Source organism: Coregonus clupeaformis, chromosome 21 (assembly GCF_020615455.1).
Source record: "Coregonus clupeaformis isolate EN_2021a chromosome 21, ASM2061545v1, whole genome shotgun sequence".
Lineage (NCBI taxonomy): Eukaryota > Metazoa > Chordata > Actinopteri > Salmoniformes > Salmonidae > Coregonus > Coregonus clupeaformis.
In genome coordinates, this window is record NC_059212.1 from 39145573 (window position 1) to 39163342 (window position 17770).

Here is a 17770-nt window from a genome sequence, read left to right on the forward strand (position 1 = left end):
ATTATGAATATGAAGATGGGGGGTGCTGGGAGATGATGAATATGAAGTTAGGGGGTGCTGGAGATGATGAATATGAAGTTGGGGGGTGCTGGAGATGATGAAAATGAAGTTGGGGGGTGCTGGAGATGATGAATATGAAGATGGGGGGGGTGCTGGAGATGATGAATATGAAGTTGGGGGGGGTGCTGGAGATGATGAATATGAAGATGGGGGGTGCTGGAGATGATGAATATGAAGTTGGGGGGTGCTGGAGATGATGAATATGAAGATGGGGGGTGCTGGAGATGATGAATATGAAGATGGGGGGGTGCTGGAGATGATGAATATGAAGTTGGGGGGGTGCTGGAGATGATGAATATGAAGCTGAAAACATTTGAAATGTCCCTTTAATGCACATTGAACAAATTCAAATGCTGAGGTAAAGGAATGTCTATGGCAACATATGCAATTCAAATGTTTGTTTTTGCAAGGTACATTTTTTCTTTGTCATGGCATCAATTAAAAACCCAATCACATCCCTAATGCACATAACATCACAATAATTCTACATACCGTTCATATACAGTTGAAGTCGGAAGTTTACATACACCTTAGCCAAATATATTTAAACTCAGTTTTTCACAATTCCTGACATTTAATCCTAGTAAAAATTCCCTGTCTTAGGTCAGTTAGGATCACCACTTTATTTTAAGAATGTGAAATGTCAGTATAATAGTAGAGAGAACGATTTATTTCAGCTTTTATTTCTTTCCTCACATTCCCAGTGGGTCAGAAGTTTACATACACTCAATTAGTATTTGGTAGCATTGCCTTTAAATTGTTTAACTTGGGTCAAACGTTTGGGTAGCCTTCCACAAGCTTCCCATAATAAGTTGGGTGAATTTTCTGATAGAGCTGGTGTAACTGAGTCAGGTTTGTAGGCCTCCTTGCTCGCACACGCTTTTTCAGTTCTGCCCACTAATTTTCTATAGGATTGAGGTCAGGGCTTTGTGATGGCCACTCCAATACCTTGACTTTGTTGTCCTTAAGCTATTTTGCCACAACTTTGGAAGTATGCTTGGGGTCATTGTCCATTTGGAAGACCCATTTGCGACCAAGCTTTAACTTCCTGACTGATGTCTTGAGATGTTGCTTCAATATATCCACATAATTTTCCTTCCTCATGATGCCATCTATTTTGTGAAGTGCACCAGTCCCTCCTGCAGCAAAGCAACCCCACAGCATGATGCTGCCACCCCCGTGCTTCACGGTTGGGATGGTGTTCTTCGGCTTGCAAGCCTTCCCCTTTTTCCTCCAAACATAACGATGGTCATTATGGCCAAACAGTTCTATTTTTGTTTAATCAGACCAGAGGATATTTATCCAAAAAGTACGATATTTGTCCCCATGTGCAGTTGCAAACCGTAATCTTGCTTTTTTATGGCGGTTTTGGAGCAGTGGCTTCTTCCTTGCTGAGCAGCCTTTCAGGTTATGTCGATATAGGACTCGTTTTACTGTGGATATAGATACTTTTGTACCTGTTTCCTCCAGCATCTTCACAAGGTCCTTTGCTGTTGTTCTGGGATTGATTTGCACTTGTCGCACCAAAGTACGTTCATCTCTAGGAGACAGAACGCGTCTCCTTCCTGAGCGGTATGACGGCTGTGTGGTCCCATGGTATTTATACATGCGTACTATTGTTTGTACAGATGAACTTTTGGAAATTGCTCCCAAGGATAAACCAGACTTGTGGAGGTCTACCATTTTTTTTGAGGTCTTAGCTGATTTCTTTTGATTTTCCCATGATGTCAAGCAAAGAGGCACTGAGTTTGAAGGTAGGCCTTTAAATACATCCACAGGTACACCTCCGATTTACTCAAATTATGTGAATTAGCCTATCAGAAGCTTCTAAAGCCATGACATCATTTTCTGGAATTTTCCAAGCTGTTTAAAGGCACAGTCAACTTAGTGTATGTAACCTTCTGACCCACTGGAATGTGTGATACAGTGAATTATAAGTGAAATAATCTGTCTGTAAACAATTGTTGGAAAAGTTACTTGTGTCATGCACAAAGTAGATGTCCTAACCGACATTCCAAAACTATAGTTTGTTAACAAGAAATTTGTGGAGTGGTTGAAAAACGAGTTTTAATGACTCCAACCTAAGTGGATGTACATTTCCGACTTCAACTGTATATTGTATGTTTGTGTTTATGTGTGTATTGTATTTGCATTTACAGTGGTGACAGAAAATTGCCATGTTTTTCTGTCCGTCAGTAATGTGATTAGCTAGTGTGAAATGTCAGGGCTTTGAATTCCCTCTCCTAATATTAGTGTCTGTCAGAAGCCTCCCAGCATGACAGCTTTTAATTGGCTGACTGCTTCAATAAATGCATTTTGATTGGTTGACAGAGGAGCGAATGTCTTGATCATTGAAGTAAAGCCTACAGGACTGAGACTTATTCTGAGACAGTGTTCTGCTGTCAACGACTGTCTGCCTCAGTTTGACAAGTACTTGCCAGAAAAATATGTACAAAAGAAAAATGAGGACAAGCAGTGCTCAAAGCTGAGATTCTGAGAACGTCTTCAACTTTGATACATTTCTGGGCTCCTAACAAACACATCTCAAATCTGTCTCTGTGTCAATTAGGATGTCTCTGCTTTTCATCAGCAAACTGTTCCAGGACCTGCAATCTGTTCCAACTCCAATTATACACTGCAATCTCATCTGTTTTATCGCAGATCTATAATCTGGGGAGCGTTCTGATTCCATAACATACATTACAATCTCATCTATTTTATAGAACCTACAATCTGTTCCAAACTCCAAAGTCCATAATATCGCAATCCCATCTATACTATCTATCATAAATCTATAACCTATAACCTGCAATTAATACATTCCTTTGCCAGAACATTGCAATCTCATTTGTTATTTATCACTCTCTAGAACCTGACCTGTTACAGTTCCAGAACTTTAGCTTTCTCACCCGGATATAGGCCAGTTTACTGCAGAGTCAGCCTGTTCCATGGGGAGTGGTGAAAGCACGGAGCCAGAACCAGAACTAGGTCCAGGGCCTGGCAGACATTTTCTGTGTCTGTGCAGATGGGCGTGATTAGAGCGGTGGAAATATTTACTGAAATAAATTACGTGTTTTAGGGAGAAACTCACTGGCCTGCCCAGAGCTCCTGATTACAGAATGGGAACTCTGAGAAGTTTAGTGTCTTCCCCTTTTTACTGATGACAAGTGCAGCTTTCAGCCCAGTTGAGTGGGCTGTACTCCAGCCAGAACAGTACCCTAGCCAGCAGAACCCCAAGGCTGTGCTGGAGAAAACAGAAAAGGAGATGCTTATCTACTGCCATTATAAAATGTTATGGTAGATTACGGTAATACAGAATAAGATTATGCTCTTGGATAATACAATATAGGAATATAATCTTTGAGATCAGGCAAATAATGTTTAGTTACTTAAGGATAAAACATCTAAAAAATTACAATAACAAAAGTGGAGAGATTTATAAAGGAGAATGAATACACGGAGGTAGAGGAGAGTGAAGGAATGAGATAATCGGTTTACGCTGTAATGTTGAGCGTTTTTATATTCTCTCTTGCCATTAGCCTTATCTCTCGGGGATAGATGCACATAACGGAAATGGTAGTAGCATCTGTCATCAGACTGTGGGATACAACGACTAACAAGGAACTTTGTTCCGGTACGCTGATTTTTCATCACTGATCATTTGGACAAATCACGATTTCGCAGGTGCTCACATCTTTGGAATTTCCAAAGGGGAGGTGACATTTGGCCCACAGCTTGGCCGAAACTGGCTGAGAGATTTCATTGAGAGGGGTGGAGACTTATCTATTCTCGTTAGAACATTTTCTAACACATCTCCCCCAAGAACTTAATCGAGCATCTGATGCAATTACACAAGATTTTAGTTCTAAGTGTCCGGGATGAACCTTATGATTCCTTTCTCTTGGCTCATCTCTCTCCTCCAGGTGTCATACAGCAGAGTCTGCTGATCGAGCCGGAGAGCCTGGTCTCCATCAACCTGCTGGTGGCGTCTGCAGTCTCAGCCTTCACCATCGGTGCGGCGCTCTCGGGCCTGGCTGTCTGCTGGATTATGGCCCACAAGCCCGGAAACCGTCGCCATGGCAACAACACCCCCCAGTCCACCATCCAGCGCCAGGAGAGGGGGATATTGACATCAGGAGGAGGGATGGGGGGATCGGTCCTCAGTGTGACCCGTCAGGGAGGAGGGGATAGACCCTGCTCTCAGGGCGGCGAGACACTGTTTGTGATGCCCAACGGCTGGGGGAAGTCAGGGGAGCTGGACCCAGGGTTCCTGCCTACTCCGGAGCACACGCCCCAGCAGAAAAGACGCGGGCTCAGGCTGTCTGATTCTGGATCAGGGGGGTGGGATAACAGTCAGACCTACCTGGGAGGGAGTACCATGGGGCTGGCGTCTCCCTGCCCTCTCCCTTGTCCCCCACACCCCTCCACCGCTGTCTACCTGACCACCAGATTATTCCAGGGGGGAGGAGGAGGGAGGCACGGGGGTGAGGAGCGAGGAAGAGGAGGGGAGACGCCTCGCCAGCACTATGTGTGCCTGAGCAAGCCCCGGGGGGAGAAGGGCAGGAGTGGGACACCAAAGTCGGCACTTCGTAAGTCGGCAGGGGAGTACGTGTACCCCATGACCCCCCAGGACTCTCCGGATAGGAGGAGGGTGGTGTCAGCCCCCAGCGCCCCTATGGAGTTTGGGGAACCCCTGCCAATCCGCTGGCCTCCCCAGGAAGGCTACATCCTCAGCAGCCAGGGCATGGTCCCTGTACCTCCATCCTCTATGCCCCTCCCCAACGGCCAGCAGTACGTGGCCCAGCACCACACCCCCGGGCCGGGCAGGGCTCAGCTGAGAGGGGCCCTGGGGAGAGGAGAGCTGGGGGAGCTGGTGGATCTCAGCCAGCTGCTGAGTAAGAAGAGTGCCAATGAGAGGACTCACAACGGGCAGTGAGAAAGCAGGAAAACCATATGTCTCTTTCTACATCTTTCACTTTATCTCTGTTCTACCTTTCCTCTCCCTCCCTCTCTCTTTCTCTCTGACCCTCTTTCTCTGTCATTGTCATTCAGTCCTCCTGATATCTCTGTATCACTCTGGCGGACTCCTGAGGCTGTTCTCTCTGGCAGACTCCTGAGGCTGTTCTCTCTGTGACTGGTTGATGCTGCTGTCACTCAGACCCTGCTTGGCTGTGATTGGCCAGTGAAAGTGAGGTTGTTGCTGTGTCTGCATTGCAGAGCTGCCTCTCCCCTCTGGCTGCTTAGAGAGGGGAGAGAGGAGGAGCGAGAGATAGAGGGATTGAAAGAGTTTGCTAGACAGCGGAATTATTTCAAAATAACATGTTAAGAGAGAACCATAAATAGGAAGCAACATGCAAAGAGACCCAGAGACAGACACTTGGTGACAGCCTTCCCTGTGCAGCAAACAGGGCAACAAGGACTGACCTAACAACATTGCCACAGAGCCCACTGTCAGGTGTCAGAAGACGAGACCCAGTGGACATCACTCCTACACAATGTACTCTGTCCACCTTCCAGTGCAGACTGAGTGGCACTCTCTGGCAATAAGACAATGGAGGACACTGAAACATGAATTGTAAACATATTACTTTTAAGCATCTTGCTGCGGGTGAATGAAACAGACACCCCACTGGGCACATACGTCAGTTCAACGTCTAGTTTTGATTTACAGTTGACAAGTCAACCAAAAATGTGATTTGATTTGTAATAACGTGAATTGAATGTGAAATCAACAAAAAATGTCACCATGTCATTGGATTTAGGTAAAAATACGAAATGCCCTTACGTTGATTACTTTTTTAGTCCACGTTGATTCAATGTCATTACATAGATTTTGGGGGTTGAAATGACGTGGAAACAATGTTGATTCAACCAGTTTTTGCCAAGTGGGACTGTTCAGTCTCAGTGACACTGAGGTCATTCTGACTCTGACTCTGAACGTGACGAGAATATCTGATGAAGAGTGTTGAAAGGAAGCGGCAATGAAGATTGAATAACCTGCCCTCCAGCAGCCTCCCGGACACACACATACACACACACACACACACACACACACACATACACACACATACACACACACACACACACACACACACACACATACGCACACACACACACACACAAATACACACACACACACACACACACACACAGATTTACAGGTCAGTTTTAATAAACTCACCCTGCAGGGGACCAGTCCTTGGTATCGTGGTCAGGGAGCCATTGATTCCCAGTGTATGTGAGGCGAGAGGGCCATACAGTACTGCTCCTAACCTGTCTCACTGGGCCGTACAGTACTGCTCCTAACCTGTCTCACTGGGCCGTACAGTACTGCTCCTAACCTGTCTCACTGGGCCGTACAGTACTGCTCCTAACCTGTCTCACTGGGCTGTACAGTACTGCTCCTAACCTGTCTCACTGGGCCGTACAGTACTGCTCCTAACCTGTCTCACTGGGCCGTACAGTACTGCTCCTAACCTGTCTCACTGGGCCGTACAGTACTGCTCCTAACCTGTCTCACTGGGCCGTACAGTACTGCTCCTAACCTGTCTCACTGGGCCGTACAGTACTGCTCCTAACCTGTCTCACTGCGACCATGGGACTATAACTCACTCACTGGGCTGAAGGAGAGTCAGACTGGAATGTCAGCACTATTTCTGCCAGCCAGGCATTCTCTCTAATGACATAGCACCATTTCATCCAGCCATCCGTCCACTCCTTCATTTCATCCCACCATCCATCCACTCCTTCATTTCATCCCACCATCCGTCCACTCCTTCATTTCATCACTCCATCTGTCCACTCCTTCATTTCATCCCTCCATCCGTTCACTCCTTCATTTCATCCCTCCATCCGTTCACACCTTCATTTCATCCCTCCATCCGTTCACTCCTTAATTTCATCCCTCCATCCGTTCACTCCTTAATTGTATCCCTCCATCCGTTCACTCCTTCATTTCATCCCTCCATCTGTCCACTCCTTCATTTCATCACTCCATCCGTTCACTCCTTCATTTCATCCCTCCATCCGTTCACTCCTTCATTTCATCCCTCCATCCGTCCACTCCTTCATTTCATCACTCCATCTGTTCACTCCTTCATTTCATCACTCCATCCGTCCACTCCATGTACTTTTTAATGGCCAATAATTTCACAGCCGACACGACGTGTGGAGAGAAGGGTAGAGCATTGGGTGATTGCAATACTGTACAGCCCAGTGAGACAGGTTAGGAGCAGTACTGTACGGCCCAGTGAGACAGGTTAGGAGCAGTACTGTACAGCCCAGTGAGACAGGATAGGAGCAGTACTGTACGGCCCAGTGAGACAGGTTAGGAGCAGTACTGTACGGCCCAGTGAGACAGGTTAGGAGCAGTACTGTACGGCCCAGTGAGACAGGTCAGGAGCAGTACTGTACGGCCCAGTGAGACAGGTTAGGAGCAGTACTGTATGGCCCAGTGAGACAGGTTAGGAGCAGTACTGTACGGCCCAGTGAGACAGGTTAGGAGCAGTACTGTATGGCCCAGTGAGACAGGTTAGGAGCAGTACTGTACGGCCCAGTGAGACAGGTTAGGAGCAGTACTGTACGGCCCAGTGAGACAGGTTAGGAGCAGTACTGTACGGCCCAGTGAGACAGGTCAGGAGCAGTACTGTACGGCCCAGTGAGACAGGTTAGGAGCAGTACTGTACGGCCCAGTGAGACAGGTTAGGAGCAGTACTGTACGGCCCAGTGAGACAGGTTAGGAGCAGTACTGTACAGCCCAGTGAGACAGGATAGGAGCAGTACTGTACGGCCCAGTGAGACAGGTCAGGAGCAGTACTGTACGGCCCAGTGAGACAGGTTAGGAGCAGTACTGTACGGCCCAGTGAGACAGGTTAGGAGCAGTACTGTACGGCCCAGTGAGACAGGTTAGGAGCAGTACTGTACGGCCCAGTGAGACAGGTTAGGAGCAGTACTGTATGGCCCTCTCACCTCACATACACTGGGAATCAATGGCCCAATGACCACGATACCAAGGACTGGTCTCCTGCAGGGTGAGTTTATTAAAACTGACCTGTAAATATGTGTGTGTGTGTGTGTGTGTGTGTGTGTGTGTGTGTGTGTGTGTGTGTGTGTGTGTGTGTGTGTGTGTGTGTGTGTGTGTGTGTGTGTGTGTGTGTGTGTGTGTGTGTGTGTGTGTGTGTGTGTGTGTGTGTGTGTGTGTGTGTGTGTGTGTGTGTGTGTGTGTTTGTGTGTGTGTGTGCAGATGCACTGGCTATGCGTGTGATTGATAGTCACTGTGGTTGTGATTTAAACGACTGTCCTGACTCTTACTCATCCATGTTAATCGACATTTTCCCAGAGCTCAAATTGGATCATATATTCTTCCCATCAAAGTGTCCAATGAGAGACTTGCCATTACTTTAAGTGTCCAATGAGAGACTTGCCATTACTTTAAGTGTCCAATGAGAGAATTGCCATTACTTTAAGTGTCCAATGAGAGACTTGCCATTACATTAAGTGTCCAATGAGAGACTTGCCATTACTTTAAGTGTCCAATGAGAGACTTACCATTACTTTAAGTGTCCAATGAGAGACTTGCCATGACTTTAAGTGAACATGGAGAGCGGGATAGATAGAAAGATAAGGCCCTCCTGTAGCTCAGTTGGTAGAGCATGGCGCTTGCAACGCCAGGGTTGTGGGTTCGTTTCCCACGGGGGCCCACTAACTGTAAGTCGCTTTGGATAAGAGCGTCTGCTAAATGACTAAAATGTAAAATGTAATAAGAAAGACAGGAGGATAGAGAGAGAAAGAGAGGGGCAACACTGAGACAAGGAAAGAGATGTGATCTGCCAGTCATCAGAGCCACAGCTCCAGTCAAATCCAGAAGGAAAATTAGGTCAGCTCTGTTGTGAACCTGAGCAGCAATGACTTGTATATAAGGACTCAACCTCAGTCAGATGTCTGCGTTACCATTGGAGGAGCACAATGATGACGTCACACATGGGGTGTTGTTTCAAGATCCAGCCACAGTTACAAGGCACTCATAATCACACCATGCCGATGACTTTTCACCCTTTGTTGTCAATACAATATTATGTGCCAACATTCTAAACTGTACTTTTGGTTGACGTACTGTCTCATTGGACCACAGAAGCAAAAACGAAACATATTTTAAAGTGCCATGAAATCCATGTCAGTACATTTGATTCTTTATACATTTGATACTGTGATGTTGTATAATTTATTCTAATGTGTACAGTGTTAATTCCTGTGTACAATGAAGAACTTCACAATTTCGCCTTCAGATAGCATACTGAATGTTGGTTTTCTTTCGTAACTCTTTTGCCTTTACTGCTCTAATCCATTTGATAAAGGTGGTGACACTGAACGTCTGTTTATAAACCACTTATAAACAGCAGTACAGAATTTGGGTCAGTTGTTCCTGAAATATTCTAGCAATGTATTGATTGTTTTCCTCCACACCAACAAACTGCCATACTGAGGAACCTTAAAGTCAAAGGCTACATCCTGTTCATAATACTGTGCAGTAATACATCATGGAAAAGCACAATAACTTTAATTTTTCTTATTTGAAAAGTAGTTGTACTGTAACGTTATCTATGTATATTTGTGTAAATAATCGATTTGAAGGTATCTTATCCATGGGGTTTTAAGGTTGTTGTTTTTTCATACTTGACACGGGCCTTTTGTCTTTGACATGTTGGTTTTGGTTGACTATGAATGAGATGTAACAGAGCAGGCTGGTGGGAGGAGCTATAGGAGGATGGGCTCATTGTAATGTCTGGAATGGAATCAATGGAACGGAGTCAGACGTGTGGTTTCCATTACATTTACATTTACGTCATTTAGCAGACACTCTTATCCAGAGCGACTTACAAATAGGTGCATTCACCCTATAGCCAGTGGGATAACCACTTTACAATATATATATATATATATATATATATATATTTTTTTTTAGGGGGGTAGAAGGATTACTTTATCCTATCCCAGGTATTCCTTAAAGAGGTGGGGGGTTTCAAATGTCTCCGGAAGGTGGTGAGTGACTCCGCTGTCCTGGCGTCGTGAGGGAGCTTGTTCCACCATTGGGGTGCCAGAGCAGCGAACAGTTTTGACTGGGCTGAGCGGGAACTATGCTTCCGCAGAGGAAGGGGAGCCAGCAGGCCAGAGGTGGATGAACGCAATGCCCTGGTTTGGATGTAGGGACTGATCAGAGCCTGAAGGTACAGAGGTGCCGATCCCCTCACAGCTCCATAGGCAAGCACCATGGTCTTGTAACAGATGCGAGCTTCAACTGGAAGCCAGTGGAGTGTGCGGAGGAGCGGGGTGACGTGAGAGAACTTGGGAAGGTTGAACACCAGACGGGTTGCGGCATTCTGGATGAGTTGTAGGGGTTTAATGGCACAGGCAGGGAGCCCAGCCAACAGCGAGTTGCAGTAATCCAGACGGGAGATGACAAGTGCCTGGATTAGGACCTGTGCCGCTTCCTGTGTAAGGCAGGGTCGTACTCTCCGAATGTTGTAGAGCATGAACCTGCAGGATCGGGTCACCGCCTTGATGTTAGCGGAGAACGACAGGGTGTTGTCCAGGGTCACGCCAAGGCTCTTGCGCACTCTGGGAGGAGGACACAATGGAGTTGTCAACCGTGATGGCGAGATCATGGAACGGGCAGTCCTTCCCCGGGAGGAAGAGCAGCTCCGTCTTGCCAAGGTTCAGCTTGAGGTGGTGATCCGTCATCCATACTGATATGTCTGCCAGACATGCAGAGATGCGATTCGCCACCTGGTTATCAGAAGGGGGAAAGGGAGAAGATTAGTTGTGTATCGTCAGCGTAGCAATGATAGGAGAGGCCATGTGAGGATATGACAGAGCCAAGTGACTTGGTGTATAGGGAGAATAGGAGAGGGCCTAGAACTGAGCCCTGGGGGACACCAGTGGTGAGAGCACGTGGTGCGGAGACAGCTTCTCGCCACGCCACTTGGTAGGAGCGACCGGTCAGGTAGGACGCGATCCAGGAGTGAGCCGCGCCGGAGATGCCCAGCTCGGAGAGGGTGGAGAGGAGGATCTGATGGTTCACAGTATCAAAGGCAGCAGACAGGTCTAGAAGGACAAGAGCAGAGGAGAGCGAGTTAGCTTTAGCAGTGCGGAGAGCCTCCGTGACACAGAGAAGAGCAGTCTCAGTTGAATGACCAGTCCTGAAACCTGACTGGTTTGGATCAAGAAGGTCATTCTGAGAGAGATAGCAAGAGAGTTGGCTAAAGACGGCACGCTCAATAGTTTTGGAAAGAAAAGAAAGAAGGGATACTGGTCTGTAGTTGTTGACATCAGTGGGATCGAGTGTTGGTTTTTTGAGAAGGGGTGCAACTCTCGCTCTCTTGAAGACGGAAGGGACATAGCCAGCGGTCAAGGATGAGTTGATCAGCGAGGTGAGGTAGGGGAGAAGGTCACCGGAGATGGTCTGGAGAAGAGAGGAGGGGATGGGGTCAAGCGGGCAGGTTGTTGGGCGGCCTGCAGTCACAAGTCGCAAGATTTCATCTGGAGAGAGGGGAGAAAGAAGTCAAAGCATAGGGTAGGGCAGTGTGAGCAGGACCAGCAGTGTCATTAGACTTAACAAACGAGGATCGGATGTCGTCAACCTTCTTTTCAAAGTGGTGTGTTGGCTAGCTAGCAATGGCTTCTGTGTTGACTTTGTTTGAATAACGGCGGCGCTGCGAACAAATGTAGCTGGCTAAAAGGATATTGTATTTAGTTGCTACCGTTGCTAATAGCTACTCGCCAGCTAGTCCAGGAGGTGAGGTTTCCATGGTTTCCATGTGTTTGATACCGTTCTATTTATTCCATTTTAGCCATTACAATGAGCCTGTCCTGCTATAGCTCCCCCCACCACCCTCCACTGAGATGCAAGTACAGGAATTACAGTATTTACATTTGACTGAAAGCTGAAGGTAGCTGTTTTCTTTCTAAAAAGAGTAGAATCACAGGCTTGTCCTGCTGAGCTGAATGAAAAAGGTCTCCAGATTATTTGATTTACGATTTACAGCTGTACACACACACACACACACACACACACACACACACACACACACGCAAACACACACAATAAACACTTAATGTGAGAGGATACAGCAGTCAGTTAATATGGAGAACCCTGTCAATATATTCTTTATTATTCTAATAAACCATGAAGATCTATTTATCTTTGTTGTATCTTTAAGGATTGTTAATTTGACTGTTATGTAATACATTAGAGCGGGGTTCTTCAATTCTTGTCCTGGAGGGCCGAAACACTTCTGTTTTTTATTTCTACCTGGTAGTTAATTGCACTCACCTGGTGTCCCAGGTCTGAATTAGCCCCTGATTAGAAGGAGAGGATGAAAAACAGAGGTGTTTCGGCCCTCCAGGACTGGAATTGAAGAACCCTGCATTAGAGGGTTCTTTCAAGCAACCACTTTCATCACCACTAGATGGCGCTAGAAACTAGTCTTTGCAGGTGAGATTGGCTGTGTGCGAGAGCATCAAAATGACTGCAGGCGACTGCCGACTGACTGATCTACAAATCACCTTGCATCATAAATAACGACTCATTATTATTTGTAGATCAGTCAGTTAGTCACAATTTACCCATGATACATTGCGGTTATGATCCTCTCGAACACAGCCAATAACTCCATGGGTGCATCTCAGCCTTCTTCCTCTCACCTCTTTACCATCAGATGGCTTCCTCTCACCTCTTTACCGTCAGAATGCTTCCTCTCACCTCTTTACCGTCAGATGGCTTCCTCTCACCTCTTTACCGTCAGATGGCTTCCTCTCATCTCTTTACCGTCAGATGGCTTCCTCTCATCTCTTTACCATCAGATGGCTTCCTCTCATCTCTTTACCGTCAGATGGCTTCCTCTCATCTCTTTACCGTCAGATGGCTTCCTCTCACCTCTTTACCGTCAGATGGCTTCCTCTCATCTCTTTACCGTCAGATGGCTTCCTCTCATCTCTTTACCGTCAGATGGCTTCCTCTCATCTCTTTACCATCAGATGGCTTCCTCTCATCTCTTTACCATCAGATGGCTTCCTCTCATCTCTTTACCGTCAGATGGCTTCCTCTCACCTCTTTACCGTCAGATGGCTTCCTCTCATCTCTTTACCATCAGATGGCTTCCTCTCACCTCTTTACCATCAGATGGCTTCCTCTCACCTCTTTACCGTCAGATGGCTTCCTCTCACCTCTTTACCGTCAGATGGCTTCCTCTCACCTCTTTACCGTCAGATGGCTTCCTCTCACCTCTTTACCGTCAGATGGCTTCCTCTCATCTCTTTACCGTCAGATGGCTTCCTCTCATCTCTTTACCTTCAGATGGCTTCCTCTCATCTCTTTACCGTCAGATGGCTTCCTCTCACCTCTTTACCGTCAGATGGCTTCCTCTCATCTCTTTACCGTCAGATGGCTTCCTCTCATCTCTTTACCGTCAGATGGCTTCCTCTCATCTCTTTACCTTCAGATGGCTTCCTCTCATCTCTTTACCTTCAGATGGCTTCCTCTCATCTCTTTACCGTCAGATGGCTTCCTCTCACCTCTTTACCATCAGATGGCTTCCTCTCACCTCTTTACCATCAGATGGCTTCCTCTCACCTCTTTACCGTCAGATGGCTTCCTCTCACCTCTTTACCGTCAGATGGCTTCCTCTCACCTCTTTACCGTCAGATGGCTTCCTCTCACCTCTTTACCGTCAGATGGCTTCCTCTCATCTCTTTACCGTCAGATGGCTTCCTCTCATCTCTTTACCTTCAGATGGCTTCCTCTCATCTCTTTACCGTCAGATGCACTGATATGAAAGAACTGGACAGCTCACAGTATGAATCTAACAAATTCTCATGGATCCTGGGTTTTCCGGTCGGTGCAGATGAATGGAAAGAGACCAGTAGAGGAGGCCACATTATCCTTTTGAGATACATACACCTTATGTGATTCCACTGTTGCCGAGGTCACATTATCCTATTGAGATACACACACCCTATGTGATTGGATGGTGAATCATTGCTTGTCAGATGTGATGCCATTAACAGCTGGAGCATTGCTTTTGTGTTAGAGTGCTCCTTGAATCAAACTGCACACCTTTATGTTTTACACGACTACAGTAATATGCCTTTATGCCAGCGATGATCAACTCTGATCCTTGAGGGGGCTATAATGTGTGTAGTCTTTTGCTCTAGCCCTGCATTAACCCTTCTAATTCAAATCAATGAATTACAGTACATTTGTTTTCTGTAGACTGCAATTTGTTTATTCAGATGTGTTAGAAGCCCCACACATAGAACCCTGAAGATGCTGAGTTGCCCGTCCCTGCTCTATGGCTTGGCTTGATATTGAGTTTATACTGCAGCTTTGATGACATAACAGACAGTATTTACCACCTACTGAGCAGACTGAAACAAGCCTCTCCAGACCTTGCTGTAGTAGAACATCTCACAGATCTAAAAGGTCAACTAAAGGTCATGTCCATATAAACAGTCTATTTATATCATTCATGGTACAATAATGATGTGTTCACATTTACAACCACAAACGGACAGAGAGTCAGACAGACACACACATCTATCTCTCTCTCTCTCACACACACATATACATGTGCTCGGCTGCGCACAAACACACTCCATTTAATAGATTATTTTAATGAAATACATTTTGACAAAAACATCATGACACTATTCTGGCGGTGTAAAACATGAAGGGAAGGAGGGGTATGATGACTCATTGTCGGTTGTGTGTGTGTGTGTTCACAGCTCGAATGGTGGATGCTGAAATATCTGGGCCCATGTCAACTCCTGATCTGCTGGCTTCAAAATAAAACTGTTTCAAAAGAAAGTAATAACTAATGGAATCTAGGAAGCAGGTTGTGGTAGCGATCCATTCACAAACCAGCCAACATTCATGCACTAATTCAGAAGATTCCCATTTGTTTTTTTTGGAAAAGAATCTCAGCAGAAACCCAAGATTGATGGGTGTGTAGCAAACCACAAAGATGATCAGGTTGGCTCTTATTATGCCAACAATGTTCTTCTTCTCCACATTGGTGTCCTCCTCCTCATCCTCCTCCTTCATTAGAACCCGTATGGTCTGTGTTGAACAGAACGCTATAATCAAAACTGGTAGCAGATACCCCAGCACCTCTAGAACCAAAAGGTGCTCAACTGACAATGTGATGTCTTGACGTCCTTTATAACACGTAATCAGTTTGTCAGGATAGCTGTCTTCTCTGAACATGGCACATATCATTACTACAGTGACCCATATGGCCCCACATACCACTGCAGCCAACTTCTTTGACCGCCACACTCTGGTATGGAACGGAAACTTCACCGCCAGGTAGCGGTGGACGCTGATGGCGGTGACGGTGAAGATACTGGCGTACATGTTGATGTAATGTGTGGAGATGAGGAAGGTGCAAAAGTGTGTTCTGGCTAGGCACCAGAAGGCGTCGTAGATGCGGAAGGGAAGGAAGAAGATGAGGACGCAGTTGGCGGTTGTGAGGTTCAGCATGTAGACGTGTGTGTCGGTCCACATGGCTCGTTTGGCGAGGAAGACGCGTAGAGCCGCCATGTTGAGTAGCAAGCCCACCAGGAACACAGGAAGGTAGCCCACGCCTTGGAGGATCTCCACTTCACAGGTATTGTTGTTGTTACTCATAGCTACCTTAGGAGAGGACATGACTCAGTTACTGTACCTATGACAATCTTCACATATTCTCCTCAGGCAAGCTATTACAAATATATAATTGTGTCACATGGGCCTTTAAAAGATTCAAACTGAATGGAGTCCTTGATCATGGGTCTTGATCTACATAGTCTAAAATAGTTGTCCCTCCTCACCTGTCCTTCACCTGGTCTGATGTGAAATAGTTGGAGGATAACCTTCGTCACATTGCTTTCACCTCTTGTATTTTATTTTCAGATTAGTGCGGAAGACAAGGATAAAATCCACTTGAGACTACTAGGCTAGCGGCCGATCCACAAAAAGGGAGTGAGTTTTTGAGATACCACTACCCAAGGAAGAACAAAATACAACCATGTTTTTTCACGTCTGTAATGTCTCCCATATATGAAATGGATGGTTTTGAAAAAATGTTGTACTGCAAAAGTGTTTAAATTCACAATCATCTATTTAAATTGATATATATTGTGACCCCCCCTTCCAAAGTGTGCAGAAAATTGCCTGTAAACACAGAGATCCAATAGGCGAACATATCAACTATGAATATTTATGATGAATGTAAGCTTTACTTTTTGGTAGCTGATTAATAAACAACTTTGTGTTCTCATTTAGTGGTGTATGGTCCTGCCTGACAAAAATACATACAGTTGTTTGTTTATGTAGTGGCTATAACTGTAGGAAGTAGGGATTCTGAGGGTGCTGCAGCACCCACTGAAAAATCACAATAAAAATATATATTAATAAGAAAATATGTATATTTTTTTATATATACACTACCGTTCAAAAGTTTGGGGTCACTTAGAAATGTCCTTGTTTTCGAAAGAAAATAAAAAAAATTGTCCATTAAAATAACATCAAATTGATCAGAAATAGAGTATAGACATTGTTAATGTTGTAAATGGCTATTGTAGCTGGAAACTGCTGATTTTTAATGGAATATCTACATAGGTGTACAGAGGCCCATTATCAGCAACCATCAGTCCTGTGTTCCAATGGCGCGTTGTGTTTGCTAATCCAAGTTGATCATTTAAAAATGCTAATTGATAATTAGAAAACCCTTTTGCAATTATGTTAGCACAGCTGAATACTGTTGTACTGATTAAAGAAGCAATAAAACTGGCCTTCTTGAGACTAGTTGAGTATCTGGAGCATCAGCAATTGTGGGTTCGATTACAGGCTCCAAATGGCCAGAAACAAATAACTTTCTTCTGAAATTCGTCAGTCTATTCTTGTTCAGAGAAATGAAGGCTATTCCATGCGAGAAATTGCCAAGAAACTGAAGATCTCATATAACGCTGTGTACTACTCCCTTCACAGAACAGTGCAAACTGGCTCTATCCAGAATAGAAAGAGGAGTGGGAGGCCCCGGTGCACAACTGAGCAAGAGGACAAATACATTAGAGTGTCTAGTTTGAGAAACAGACGCCTCACAGGTCCTCAACTGGCACCTTCATTAAATAGTACCCGCAAAACACCAGTCTCAACGTCAACAGTGAAGAGGCGACTCCGGGATGCTGACCTTCTAGGCAGAGTTGCAAAGAAAAAGCCATATCTCAGACTTGCCAATAAAAAGAAAAGATTAAGATGGGCAGTCTGAGATATGGCTTTTTAAAATTTTATTTTAAACATTAGGAACACCTTCCTCTTTTGACCCCCTTTTTCTCCCGAATTTTGATCTTATCTCATCAGGGAGGCGAAGGTCGAGTCATGCGTCCTCCGAAACATGACCCGCCAAACCGCGCTTCTTAACACCCACCCGCTTAACCCGGAAGCCAGCTGCACCAATGCGTCGGAGGAAACACCGTTCACCTGACGACCGAGGTCAGCCTGCAGGCGCCCAACCCGCCACAAGGAGTCGCTAGAGTGCGATGAGCCAAGTAAAGCCCCCCCGGCCAAACCCTCCCCTAACAAACCCGGGTCTGTAGTGACGCCTCTAGCACTACGATGCAGTGCCTTAGACCGCTGCGCCACTCGGGAGGCCCCGGAACACCTTCCTAATATTGA

The 17770-nt window shown here is 45.8% G+C and overlaps 1 pseudogene; it reads left to right on the forward strand.

Annotated features, from left to right (window-relative positions):
* Positions 1–5752, forward strand: part of LOC121535501 — an 84137-nt pseudogene extending 78385 nt beyond the window's left edge.
* The last annotated feature ends 12018 nt before the right edge of the window (positions 5753–17770 follow it).